This window comes from Asterias amurensis, chromosome 12 (assembly GCF_032118995.1).
Source record: "Asterias amurensis chromosome 12, ASM3211899v1".
Classification (NCBI taxonomy): Eukaryota; Metazoa; Echinodermata; class Asteroidea; order Forcipulatida; family Asteriidae; genus Asterias; species Asterias amurensis.
In genome coordinates this window covers 3,628,146-3,642,199 of record NC_092659.1, presented here as the reverse complement: position 1 = coordinate 3,642,199, position 14,054 = coordinate 3,628,146, and the positions used below count along the sequence as shown (strand labels likewise).

Below are 14,054 nucleotides of genomic sequence, written 5' to 3'. Positions count from 1 at the left end.
TTACTTATTGATTTTTTTTTTGCCCCCCCCCCCCCGTATATCAATACCGCAATTCGAAAGAGGGCGCACTTCATTTTTAGCAGACTTATTTCTGGCAACGGGGAATCCCCTTCCGCAGAGTTTTTGCCACACCACCAGGAAGAGTAAAAACTTGGCCGAATATTCCACCGTTTCGACTACTAACTGTAAGTGTTATAAATGAAACTATGGTTTATCAGAGGGTGTTAGGTGTGCTGATTTTAAAGCTCACTTTGAAATTGAAAGTTTTGTTGTTCAGTTGTGTTTTTCTAGGTTTTGATTTTGAACATCACCTACGGACCACTACAGCACGTGTGTCATGACTTTGTATGGTGCCGTTCTCGTGGTTGGACGTGTTTTCGTCTCGCTATCGTCTCCCGTATAGTCATAGATTCCTAGAACTATAATTATGAGTTTGGACATTTTAGTGTAAATAATTCCAAATATCAACAAACACTACAATAATGAATGCAATCTTGTCGGTAATGTGACCTGGATCAGGCAAGAACTGTCACCTCGACTTATTATATACTGAAGAAAAATAATTGTAAAAAAAAAAAAAAAAAAAGTTAAATAAATAATATGTAGACAAGTTACATGTACATGTAGTTTATAAACAGCGTTATTTGCCCCGGGTTTGGCTGTGTTGGCTGGGTGAGGACAAAATAGACAGCACAGAGTCTGCTATCATTTTAAAAATCTACTTTTACCTGTTTATTTATTTTATGAACTTGCTTTTTTTATGATAGTATTTACCTTTTGGCCGACTTGGCCACCGTTGACGGTTCGAGCTTTTTGTATTTGCTTCAGTGGTTTTATAGATGTTTTTGCTTTATAAATTTGTGTTTTTCTTCTAATAACATAGGTAAACATTATATATTTAAAAATAAGTAATGCACCTATGAACTAGTTTTACCGTAAATGTACTTGTTGGCCTGCTCGGCCACCCGTGCAGTAATTAAATAAACCAGAATAATTATTGGAGCAGCCTCAAATATTATTCCGTTTTAATGTTCTTGAATGTTTCTTGCACAATTTCAGCGATTTTGTTATCCCCTTGTGTGGAGCATGTTTGGTTGAGTGGATTCTTAAATTCTTTTGCATTATTCTTCTTTCAGAAGGAAATTTCACTCAGATGACATTAAGTACGTAGACTATGTCAATCATGGTATTGGTGATAGTGTAAAACAGTTTCATTTCGTAACCAGTTTCTTGAATGTGATGATCTTGATACTCTCGGTCGGCTACTCGGATCGTTCTGACAATCCTCAATTTTGTTTCATTTTTTTAAAGATGGTCTAGGAGTCGTCTAGCGAGTCAGACTAGTGTAGAAGTCTTCTCCATTTTTTGTTGAGGTTTTGTGGAAATAAATAAATAAAGAAAATAGCAATGTATGCATGCCACTTGATGGCGCTGTTCACCTTCGCTGTGAGTTATTACTCTGTGAATATTAAATGAGGCATAACGTGAGCGCATCTACATGTACATGTACTGACTGATAATTATAATGTCTACTGTGTATAATAAATCCATTCTCTGCATACAGAGACCGCTCTGTGCACCGGCCGCGGTGTGTACAATTACAGCGTGTCAAGAAATGCAATGGCGCTGTTCACCTTCGCTGTGAACTCTGTGAATATTTAGGCATAAGGACCGCAAGTACATGATAGGCCCTAAACGTACTGACTGATATAATGTATGTGTATGATAAATCCAGAGATCGCTCTAATGTACCGGTATTTCACATGTAAGCTGCATGGTGGCGATGTGTAGTGATTGAGTATAGGTCTACAGGCCTAGTATCATGGACGAAGTGATCAATCTGAACGTCGGTGGTAGTTTATACACCACGTCCTACTCAACTCTGACCCGTTATCCAGACTCGATGCTCGGTGCCATGTTCAGTGGTCGCATCCAATCCGCACGGGACGCCAACGGTAATTTCGTCATCGACGGGGACGGACCCCTCTTTCGCTTCGTGCTGAACTTCCTCCGTCGATCCACCCTCAACCTCCCGGAGGATTTCAAGGAGGTTGATCTCCTGGCAGCGGAGGCAGATTTCTATCAGATCGAGGCTTTGATTGATGCGGTGAGATGCCTGTGAAGGAGGAGAAGACACGCCTTGAGGAGGTCCTCCAGACGCAGAGGGAACGCATCCCGGAGATGGAGTATGTGGAGGTGGAATATGAGTGCGCATCGGGGCAGTGGATCGTCTTCGCAAACGCCGATGTCCTCAAAAGAATCCCTATCATCGTGGGGTCTTTTAAAGACTCGCATTCCTTCAAGAACAGACTGACACGGTGCGAGGAGAACGGGCTTAACCTCCCGAGGGGTCAACCCGTGAATAGGGTCAGACTGTTCCGGGAAACCTCGCAGCTGGGGTTCGGTTTGCTCTGTACCCCATCCAGCGGTTGAGACGAGAGGTCGACTGACCGATGGGTTTTTGCACGGGAGGTTATGGTCAATAGAACCTCATAATTATGACACCTCATACTGGACACCTTGACGTACCTCGTACTCTAAAAAAAACAGTTTAGATTTTCAACATTTTTAAGCATCAGTTGTGTACCCACTTTTTTGTTTTGGCCTATACATGTATAAGGCCGAGTAAAAAAAAGAAACATGTTTAGCGTACCCGCCCGCTTCCTTTGTAGAGGCCGCCTCCTTTTTTTTTTCTTTTTTCTTTTTTTTCACATTTTTTTTTTTTTTTATGAAATAGTTATTTTAAACGATCTCAGCTAAAACAATCTGAATGTCTTGTCTGTGAATGTCTTGACCAAAATGTTTCATTTATGTATTATGTGTTTGAGCAGTTGAAAAATATAATGGATATTTGACATTTTAAAAAGAATGGCGGCCATCTTGAAATAAAAAATAAAAATTAAAAAGCCCCCCCCCCTCCTTTTTTTGAGAAACCCGGACGCCGGAGGTTGTGTAAAAATGATAGATATGTTTATCAATTAAATAATTATTTAAAAAGTGGGTAGATTATTTTGTGTTTAAACTCTTAACACTGTTTTACATGAGACTTTTATAACTTAAGCAGAGGCTTTTTTGCTGAGCAAAATAGACGCGGGCATCAGCCTCAAGAAGATAAATTATAGAATTCTGGCTGGTGATATTTTCCCACTAAGCAGTATCCAAAGTGCTAAGCAAGATTCTGGTCTGATATTTTGACTATTGGGCCCTGATGTTCGTTTAGTCGTCGTGCTGATATGGGTTTTTATGTATTTATGTTGTCGATGGGATTCGGTAGTGGCAGTGTTGGAGATAATATTTATTTATTTATTTACTCAGTATTTTGACTTTTTTTTCACATTCCACCCTAAAAGGGCAGCAAGGCAGACTTAACATTTGTATAAGTTTTCAATTTAGAAATATTATTTGTGTTACGTCCGTTCACCCAGTTAATGCCCGAATTGATTACAACCGGTTTCTAAGAACAGTAGTACACATAAATTAAATATTATTCAAAACGTGCATTTTATACCTACTGGTATAACGTTAGTCACTCTATAGCAATACACAGCACATCTTCCATAGGATTTTTTTTAACAGCATTCACCTTCAATTGGATAGTGATTATAACTAGAGATTGAGAGTTTGTGGACAAACTCAAGGTGTTCGGTTACCGGGAGTAAAAGCCTGGATTAAAAAACAAATAGTTACACCTTGCTTTGTTCTCAAGATTTGTAATAAATGATTCAAATTGCAAAAACCGTCAAAACAACCTGATTACTCTAGTAAAAGATGTTTGGTGATGTCATCGGTAATATTTGTTTTAAACCAGACCTTTGCCAGACTTGTATGGTGTGATGGTAAAGCATCAAAGGATGTATATTTCTTTACTCCTCCATGATTTCAACCTAAAAGGCATTAAACAACGCCCTTTCAAATCATTTCACAGTCACTTCTGGTTTAAACAGGTCAAAAGGTCAACGAAAATTCACCAACATATCCATTTCTGTAAAGTACGTAAAGCCCTTTCATATGATGTATAGATTGTCAAAATAGCTTATGTAGTTTTGGAAATATGAACTTAGGAAATATTGACGACTGTAGAAAAAATTGTAATGGGCATGTATGTTTTAACCGCCTTGAAGGAAGACTATTCTTCATGAAGCTTTTTCGCGCTCTATGGATGATCAATGGAGCGTGACTCCGTTGCACCACTAATACACTACACGTTGTGTGTATGCCTACGTGCAATGCACATACCAATGGGGATTTACGTTCTGTTCTTTAGACGTGAATTTTGAAATTTCCAACCTCTTTTTTGAGCCAGAAGACAACATCGAAATGGGGTCATGTCTGTGAGGCGTTTACGGAGTTTTCAATAACGATTCCGATGGTGTTTCGATTGTAAGAATTCCTCATGTAGATCAAAAGTTATGATTTTTTGAATTAATAAACTTTGAATATTCATAACTCAACAATTGATGACGTCATCATGACGTAACTCACACGGTTTCTTCTCCTAATAAATATCTAACTATGTGTGAAGTTTCAAGTTCATACGATGTTTGGAAAGATGTTTTTGTAGGGGGACAAGGGACGTACAGAAGAAGAAGTATCAACTAGATATAGTGTTTGTAAAACAAACACTAGGTGTTCGGCTATTGTTGGGTCAGTGTTTGAATAAATGAAACAAGTATTGTAAGTATCCCGTCAAATTACAAAGAAATCAAAACCAAACAGTTTTCTTGATGTGTAATAATTTTATGGAAAAAGCATCAAAAAGTGTAAATTTCAACCTAAAAGCCTTAAAATAATGCCTTTTCAAAGCATTTTACAGGCTCTTCCAGTTTAAAAAGGTCAAAAAGTCAAGAGAAGATCACCAACATACCCATTTTTGTGGAATACGTGAGGCCCTTTCATATGATGTATAGATTGTCAAAATAGATTTTGTGTTTGAGGAAACGTGAACTGATGAATAATGGCGACTGGAGAAGAGACTAACTAACCAGAAGGGAAATGTTTGTTGAAAACGCTTTGAAAACAGACTACGTACGTTAAGCCCTTTCATATGATGTATAGATTGACAAAATAGCTTTTGTGGTTGAGGAAATGTGAACTGATGAATAATGACGACTGGAGAAGAGACTAACTAACCGGAAGGGAAATGTTTGTTGAAAAGCCTTGAAAACAGACTACGTACGTAGAGCCCTTTCATATCATGTACAGATTGTCAAAATAGTGTTTGTGGTTTAGGACATAGGAACTATGCATAATGACGACTGGAGAAGAGACTAACTAACCGGAAGGGAAGTGTTTATTGAAAACACCTTGAAAACAGACTACAAACGTAAAGCCCTTTCATATGATGTATAGATTGACAAAATAGCTTTTGTGGTTGAGGAAATGTGAACTGATGAACAATGACGACTGGAGAAGAGACTAACAAACCGGAAGGGAAATGTTTGTTGAAAAGCCTTGAAAACAGACTACGTACGTAGAGCCCTTTCATATCATGTACAGATTGTCAAAATAGCTTTTGTGGTTTAGGACATAGGAACTATGCATAATGACGACTGGAGAAGAGACTAACTAACCGGAAGGGAAGTGTTTATTGAAAACACCTTGAAAACAGACTACATACGTAAAGCCCTTTCATATGATGTATAGATTGTCAAAATAGCTTTTGTGGTTGAGGACTTAGGAGCTTAATGCATAATGACGACTGGAGAAGAGACTAACTAACCGGGAGGGAAATCTTTGTTGAAAACGCCTTGGAAACAGACTAAAGCGAAGCTATTTATAGGAGAAAAAAAAATTAAATACAAAAATAATCAATACAAATTTTGGTCGCCAAGTGGTCTCCCCTCCAAATACTGACTGAGCCCGATTATACTTAACTTCAGCGACCGGACGAGAACCGGAGTTATCAACGCAGTATGGCCGTAAATATAACCAATGAATTACTTTTGAAGAAAACTGACATTATGTTGAGAACGCCTCGAACGCAGACACAAACGATCAACACGTGCAGTTGCAGAGCGTGACTATGCTCCGCAATGCACCGCATACTTACACGTGGTGACCGCTATGGCGTGTCAAACGTTGCATTATTCGATAATGTACAATATATGTGCGATGTTTCTCATATATATGCGATAATTGTCACAATTATGTGCGATATTCATTTGATGTATGCAATAAATGTAATATATATGCAATAAATGTAATATATATGCAATAAATGTAATATATATGCAATAAATGTAATATATGTGCGATAAATTGTAATATATGTGCGATAAATTGTAATATATGTGCGATAAATTGTAATATATGTGCGATAAATTGTAATATATGTGCGATAAATTGTAATATATGTGCGATAAATTGTAATATATGTGCGATAAATTGTAATATATGTGCGATAAATTGTAATATATGTGCGATAAATTGTAATATATGTGCGATAAATTGTAATATATGTGCAATAATTTGCAATATATGTGCGATAATTTGCAATATATATGCGATAATTTTTAATATATGTTTGATAATTTTGTAGTATATTATATGCGATCATTTGTATGCGATGTTTTGTGACGGTATACATATGCGATAATTTAATATACATGTGCGATGTTCGTTCTTATATATGTGCGAAAACGGAATTGTGGGATATAGTATGGCTTCCTGTCCACTTGATCCCCGTATCCGTAATGTTTTAGATCGGGCCAGACTATACTCTGGACGGTATAGTATGGTTCCTATGGTTCAATGAGATTGGCGTAGGGTTTATAGTGATGGTCAGGGTACGAGACTCGAGCAGCGTATTTCCGAAATAGCCAGCCAGCCGCGTATTCGGATAATAGAACACATACAGTACAGGGAGGTGACAAAATGTTGCATTTTGCTCAAATCTGAAGGTGAAGATCTGTTTTACTCGAACGAATTCTGCAATATTAGCATAATTTAGATATGTTAATTGATAATATGTCAATTTCATAGCTTCACATGATTAAAAAATAATTTATAAAAAGTGAAAAACATTAACAAAACGTCAAAAAATGACCCGCAAACAAAAAGGCAAACATTTTTATTTTGTATTTTTTGCATTTTTTAATATGTCAAAAAATCATCACTGTGAAATACAAAACCATAACTTGAAAAGAATTTATACCCTTCGTTAAAACAAAACATTTAATTTGTAATCCAGAACTTTCAAGACTAATATTGTGGGCGTATCAAATTTTGGAGCTGGGTTAATTTGGTTCACTATCTAGTGGTTAATTAACCACAGTTATTCTGACGCCATTGTCAATGTACATTCCGCCCAATTACATAGACGGTGGACTTAAACACAATTTGAAAAGAATTTGAACCTTTCGTTATAACAAAAAGTTGCTTTCTTGTTCCAGAATCTTGAAGGAAGATAGACGACGTATCAAATTTGAGCTGGCTAAATTGGTCAACTCTTATTGATTCTGCAATAAAAAGAAAATGTTTGTCTTATCAATTACTAAATAAATTGTTTTATTGTTCGTAAGCATATACTCTTATGTTTGAAAGAAAAACACTTCTATTTCCAGGTGACTTTAAATTGTAGAACAGTTAAAGATAGTAAATTACCGAGCTATATCTGAAACACTCATGATTGATTATTTTTAATTGTTGTCAATAAAATTTAAAAGTTGTTGTGCTATAAAAATTCAACTGTGTCTTGTTTGCAAAATCATTTTTCAAATTTTTGGAATCTTAGTCACCACATTTATAGTTATGTCAGCCGCGAGCAAAAGGTGGTGACACCCTTCGCTAAGACAAACATTTTCTTTAAACATTTTCTTTTTATTGCAGAATCAATAAGAGTTGACCAATTTAGCCAGCTCAAAATTTGATACGTCCAGTCTATCTTCCTTCAAGATTCTGGAACAAGAAAGCAACTTTTTGTCTTAACGAAGGGTTCAAATTCTTTTCAAATTGTGTTTAAGTCCACCGTCTATGTAATTGAGCGGAATGTACATTGACGTCAGAATAACTGTGGTTAATTAACCACTAGTTAGTGAACCAAATTTACCCAGCTCCAAAATTTGATACGCCCACTATATTAGTCTTGAAAGTTCTGGATTACAAATTAAATGTTTTGTTTTAACGAAGGGTATAAATTCTTTTCAAGTTATGGTTTTGTATTTCACAGTGATGATTTTTTGACATATTAAAAAATGCAAAAAATACAAAATAAAAATTTTTGCCTTTTTGTTTGCGGGTCATTTTTTGACGTTTTGTTAATGTTTTTCACTTTTTATAAATTATTTTTTAATCATGTGAAGCTATGAAATTGACATATTATCAATTAAAAATTCTAAATTATGCTAATATTGCAGAATTCGTTCGAGTAAAACAGATCTTCACCTTCAGAGATTTGAGCAAAATGCAACATTTTGTCACCTCCCTGTACTGTATGTGTTCTATTATCCGAATACGCGGCTGGCTGGCTATTTCGGAAATACGCTGCTCGAGTCTCGTACCCTGACCATCACTATAAACCCTACGCCAATCTCATTGAACCATAGGAACCATACTATACCGTCCAGAGTATAGTCTGGCCCGATCTAAAACATTACGGATACGGGGATCAAGTGGACAGGAAGCCATACTATATCCCACAATTCCGTTTTCACACATATATAAGAACGAACATCGCACATGTATATTAAATTATCGCATATGTATACCGTCACAAAACATCGCATACAAATGATCGCATATAATATACTACAAAATTATCAAACATATATTAAAAATTATCGCATATATATTGCAAATTATCGCACATATATTGCAAATTATTGCACATATATTACAATTTATCGCACATATATTACAATTTATCGCACATATATTACAATTTATCGCACATATATTACAATTTATCGCACATATATTACAATTTATCGCACATATATTACAATTTATCGCACATATATTACAATTTATCGCACATATATTACAATTTATCGCACATATATTACAATTTATCGCACATATATTACAATTTATCGCACATATATTACAATTTATTGCATATATATTACATTTATTGCATATATATTACATTTATTGCATATATATTACATTTATTGCATACATCAAATGAATATCGCACATATGTGACAATTATCGCATATATATGAGAAACATCGTACATATATTGTACATTATCGAATAATGCAACGTTTGACACGCCATAGACCGCAATGCACCGCATGCTTACACGTGGTGACAATGTACATGTACATGTACTTGTAAAATCTTTACGCGCAATCAATGGGGGAATTTTGTAGTTCTTTATACATGAATTTAGAATTTTCAACCTCGATTTTGAGCCGGAAGACAAAATCAAAATGGGGTCATGTCTGTGAGGCGTTTACGGAGTTTTTATTGACCTTTCTGATGTTGTATTGATTGTAAGAATCCCTTATGTAGATCAAAAGTTATGATTTTTTGAAACAATAAACTTTGAATTAGTGTATCTCGTCAACTGATGACGTCATCGTGACGTAACAACTTTTGCATCATCTACTGGTTATTGTCTACCTGTGTGCCAAATTTCAACTGAATGCAAGCTTCGCAACTATGCTTTTTCTTGCGGACAATCGACAGCGAGAAGAAAAAGAAAAACCCCCAAAAAAAACAAAAAAAAAAAAAACGAACAAAATCAATGAGTTATTCGGGCTGTTGCCCGAACACCTAAAAAAAACGAACAATAACAAAGAGTTGTTCGGGCTGTTACCCGAACACCTAATAAACTAGAGATTGAGAGTTTGTGAACAAACTCAAGGTGTTCGGTTCCGGGAGTAAAAGCCTGGATTAAAAAACAAATATTACACCTTGCTTTGTTCTCAAGATTTGTAATAAATGATTAAAATTACAAAAACTGTCAAAACCACATGATTACGTCATCTAGTAAAAGTGTATGTTTGGTGACGTCATTGGTAATATTTGTTTTAAACCAGACCTTTGCCAGACTTGTATGGTGTGATGGTAAAGCATCAAAGGATGTTTATTTCGACCTAAAAGACAATAAACCACGCCCTTTCAAATCATTTCACAGTCACTTCCCGTTTAAACAGGTCAAAAGGTCAACGAAAGTTCACCAACATATCCATTTCTGTCAAGTACGTAAAGCCCTTTCATATGATGTACAGATTGTCAAAATAGCTTCTGTAATTTAGGAAATATGAACTTAGGAAATATTGACTGACGACTGAAGAAAAGACTGTAAGGGGCATGTATGTTTTAACCGCCTTGAACGAAGACTATTCTTCATGAAGCTTTTTCGCGCTCTATTGATAATATTTTAAAAATGAAGTAAAAAGAAAAACGTGGATCAAAAATAATGATTTTTTGAAATAATAGTTTGAATTTGTATTACTCAAGAATGGATGACGTCATCATGACCTAACTAACACATTATTCCACTCCTAGTGCATATCTAACTATGTGCGAAGTTTCAAGTTCATACGAGTTTGGGAAGTGTGCTTTTGTTCGAGGACAAGGGACGAAGAGAAGAAGAAGATGAAAATCTGGATTGTTTTATTGATTTGTTTGTACTAAAGTTTTGTTTAATCCGGCAGTTTATTTTAGCAAGACCACTCCTAATTGCTTGGGCCTTATGCTTTAACAATTCTGTTTTCTTTGAATGTTTTGTATTGTAACATCCATGTCTGTGCATGGAGGTAGAAATAGATTAGTTTACGTAACGTCCTTTCCTACTAGAGAAAGTTTGAAAGGGCTTATGTTATTCCAGAGATTTTTTTTCTTCAAAATATTTAACTCAAAATAACTTGGATAGTTGTTTTAACAAATAATCAAAACAATTGATGATTATGCTAAGTTCAAGAAGTAATAGATATTGTAATACTGACGTGAATTCCGTGGGCCCAAAACGCCCTTCACCCGGGGGGAGTGGTCGATCGATGTAACGTCTCTATTCTTCTCGGTGTTTAACCAAAACATGACCAATGTTCGTCATTTTGTACTGTTGTTTTCTCACATAATTAAAAGTCCCATGAATCACTGAAGTAGGTGGCCATCTCAGCGAAACTTCGTCTTTAATTCCACATTGACCACTATAAGCCATCAGAAGGATAACATTTGAACAATTTGACGCCGAAGATTGAGAGGAAATCATTTTCGCAGCGTTCTGCATAAATAGAGCTATACAGCTCTAAATAATAGAGCTATATAGCTCTATGCATATCACGCTATGGCACAGAGTACAATAAACTTGGCAGCATGCCACCAAATAAATGATGCCTAATACACTACACGTGTACGACACACGTGTTACGCACAACCAATGGGGAAGTTTCGTAGTTCTTTATACATGAAATTATGTATTTTCAAACTCGATTTTGAACCAGAAGACGAGATCAAAATGGGATCATGTCTGCGAGGTATTTACGGAGTTTTTAACGAACTTTCCGATGATGTGTCGATTGTAACAACCCATCATGTAGATCAAAAGTTATGTTTTTTTGAAATAATAAACTTTGAAAATTCATAACTCAAGAATTGATGACGTCATCGTGACGTAACTCAAACGGTTTCTTCTCCTAATAAATATCTAACTATGTGTGAAGTTAGAAGTTCATACAGGTTTGGAAAGTGTGCTTTTGTTAGAGGGCAAGGGACGGAGATGTATTTTTGAAGAAAAATATACAATTGCAAACTTTGACCTTCCGGTACGAACGGAAGGAGGTGTCATACGATTTTGACGTTAACTTTTCAAATGTAGTCTCAGTCTTGATCTATCAGATGCGTAAATATGAATATCATAACTGTAAAATTCGAAGACATATAGCGAAAAGCAAATGGTCACTTTTTGAACCTAAAAACCTTGTAATTCGACACCTGATGACGTCATCATGACGAAACTAAAACGGTTTCATCTACTAATGAATATCTAACTATGTGTGAAGTTTCAAGTTTATGTGAGCTTAGCAAGTATGTCTTTGCCAGACTTGTATGCTGTGGTGATGGTTAAGCATCAAAGGATGTATATTTCAACCTAAAAGGCAATAAACAACGCCCTTTCAAATCATTTCACAGTCACATCCGGTTTAAACAGGTCAAAAGGTCAACGAAAGTTCACCAACATATCTATTTCTGTAAAGTACGTAACGCCCTTTCATATGATGTATAGATTGTCAAAATAGCTTATGTAGTTTAGGTTATATGAACTTAGGAAATATTGACGACTGTAGAAAAGACTGTAAGGGGCATGTATGTTTTAACCGCCTTGAACGAAGACTATTCTTCATGAAGCTTTTTCGCGCACTATGCACCGCTAATACACTACACGTTGTGTGTATGCCTACGTGCAATGTTTATGCACATACCAATGGGGATTTACGTTGTTCTTTACACGTGAATTTTGAAATTTTTAACCTCTCTTTTGAGCCGGAAGACAACATCAAAATGGGGTCTTGTCTGTGAGGCGTTTACGGAGTTTTCAATGACGATTCCGATGATGTTTCGATTGTAAGAATCCCTCATGTAGATCAAAAGTTATGATTTTTTGAATTAATAAACTTTGAATATTCATAACTCAAGAATTGATGACGTCATCATGACGTTACTCACACGGTTTCTTCTCCTAATAAATCGCTAACTATGTGTGAACTTTCAAGTTCATACAAATTTGGGAAAGGCGCTTTTGTTAGCGGACAAGGGACGAGGAGAAGAAGAAGAAGAAGAAGAAGTATGAAGAAAAAAAAAAAAAAACGAACAAAAATAAGAGGTGTTCCGGGCTGTTGGACCGAACACCTAAAAAGAAAAAAAAAAAACGAACAAAAATAAGAGGTGTTCCGGGCTGCTGGCCCGAACACCTAAAAAAACGAACAAAAATAAGAGTTGTTCCGGACTGTTGGCCCGAACACCTAAAAAAACGAACAAAAATAAGAGGTGTTCCGGGCTGTTGGCCCGAACACCTAAAAAGAAAAAAAAAAAGGAACAAAAGTAAGAGGTGTTTCGGGCTGTTGGCCCGAACACCTAAAAAACGAACAAAAATAAGAGGTGTTCGGGTTCAATACCCGAACACCTAAAAAAAAAAACCGAACAAAAATAAGAGGTGTTCGGGTTCAATACCCGAACACCTAAAAAAAAACCGAACAAAAATAAGAGGTGTTCGGGTTACCCGAACACCTAAAAAAAAAAACCGAACAAAAATAAGAGGTGTTCCGGGCTGTTGGCCCGAACACCTAATAAAATGAATACACAAAATAACACATGATTTATGCAGTGCATTATTAGATGCACCGTCTGTGTGATTTACGTGATCTATGAACCTTTCTCGCTCGTTGTTTGAAGCAGACATCTTTAAGGCAGGTAGGACCTTTTTAGAAATATCAAACAATAGCTCTTAAAATGTTGTCACCATACGTCGGTCTTTGCTGTTGTGTTGTTGTGATTGTTGCTGCTGGTTTTGCTGATGTGTTGCGTTTTTTTTTTTTTTTTTTTTTTTTTGGGGGGGGGGATATTTTCTACGGGACTTTGGGGGGGGGGGGGCTTTGTTACTTGTCACTTTTGAAATAGAAATACAGTTCGGGAATCACCTACAGACAAATACGAAGAAAATGCTTCAATACAAATGTATCAAGGTGTCGTGTATAAGACTTTTTGATGAGAATTATTTGAATTGATAATAATTTCTCATTTTGTACCAACAATGAAATTGTAAAATACTAAAAATGCTATTTAAGAGTACACATCGTGCTTCTTAATTTAAAGGGGGAAACAAGTCATCGTGTGGAACAATTGCATTTTATTTCAGGGTTTATTTACTGGGCTTTTTATTAATATTATTAATTTTTGTTTTAACGGCACAACAGGATGTTATTTTTTTTCAACAATTTGTTTGTTTGTTGGGTGTATGTTCGTTTGTTTTGATGTTGTTGGTTTTTTTTCTCGTTTTTTTGTTGTTGCTTGTTTGGTTGATGTTGTTGTTGTTGTTGTTGTGTTTTTTTTTTTTGTTTTTTTTTTTTTTGGGGGGGTCTGTTTTGTTATTTGTTTGTTGGTCG

The 14,054-nt window shown here is 35.8% G+C and overlaps 1 protein-coding gene and 1 pseudogene across 1 annotated transcript in view; both read left to right on the top strand.

The window, feature by feature from the left end:
* The window catches only part of LOC139945357 (BTB/POZ domain-containing protein KCTD19-like), a 52,292-nt gene that overhangs the window by 3,023 nt on the left and 35,215 nt on the right, over positions 1 to 14,054 (top strand). The window contains exon 2 of the mRNA XM_071942705.1: positions 61 to 185. The gene's annotated coding sequence lies outside the window, so the exon portion shown is untranslated. The remainder of the gene's footprint in view (positions 1 to 60; positions 186 to 14,054) is intronic.
* On the top strand, positions 1,609 to 2,496 carry LOC139945358 (uncharacterized; annotated as a pseudogene).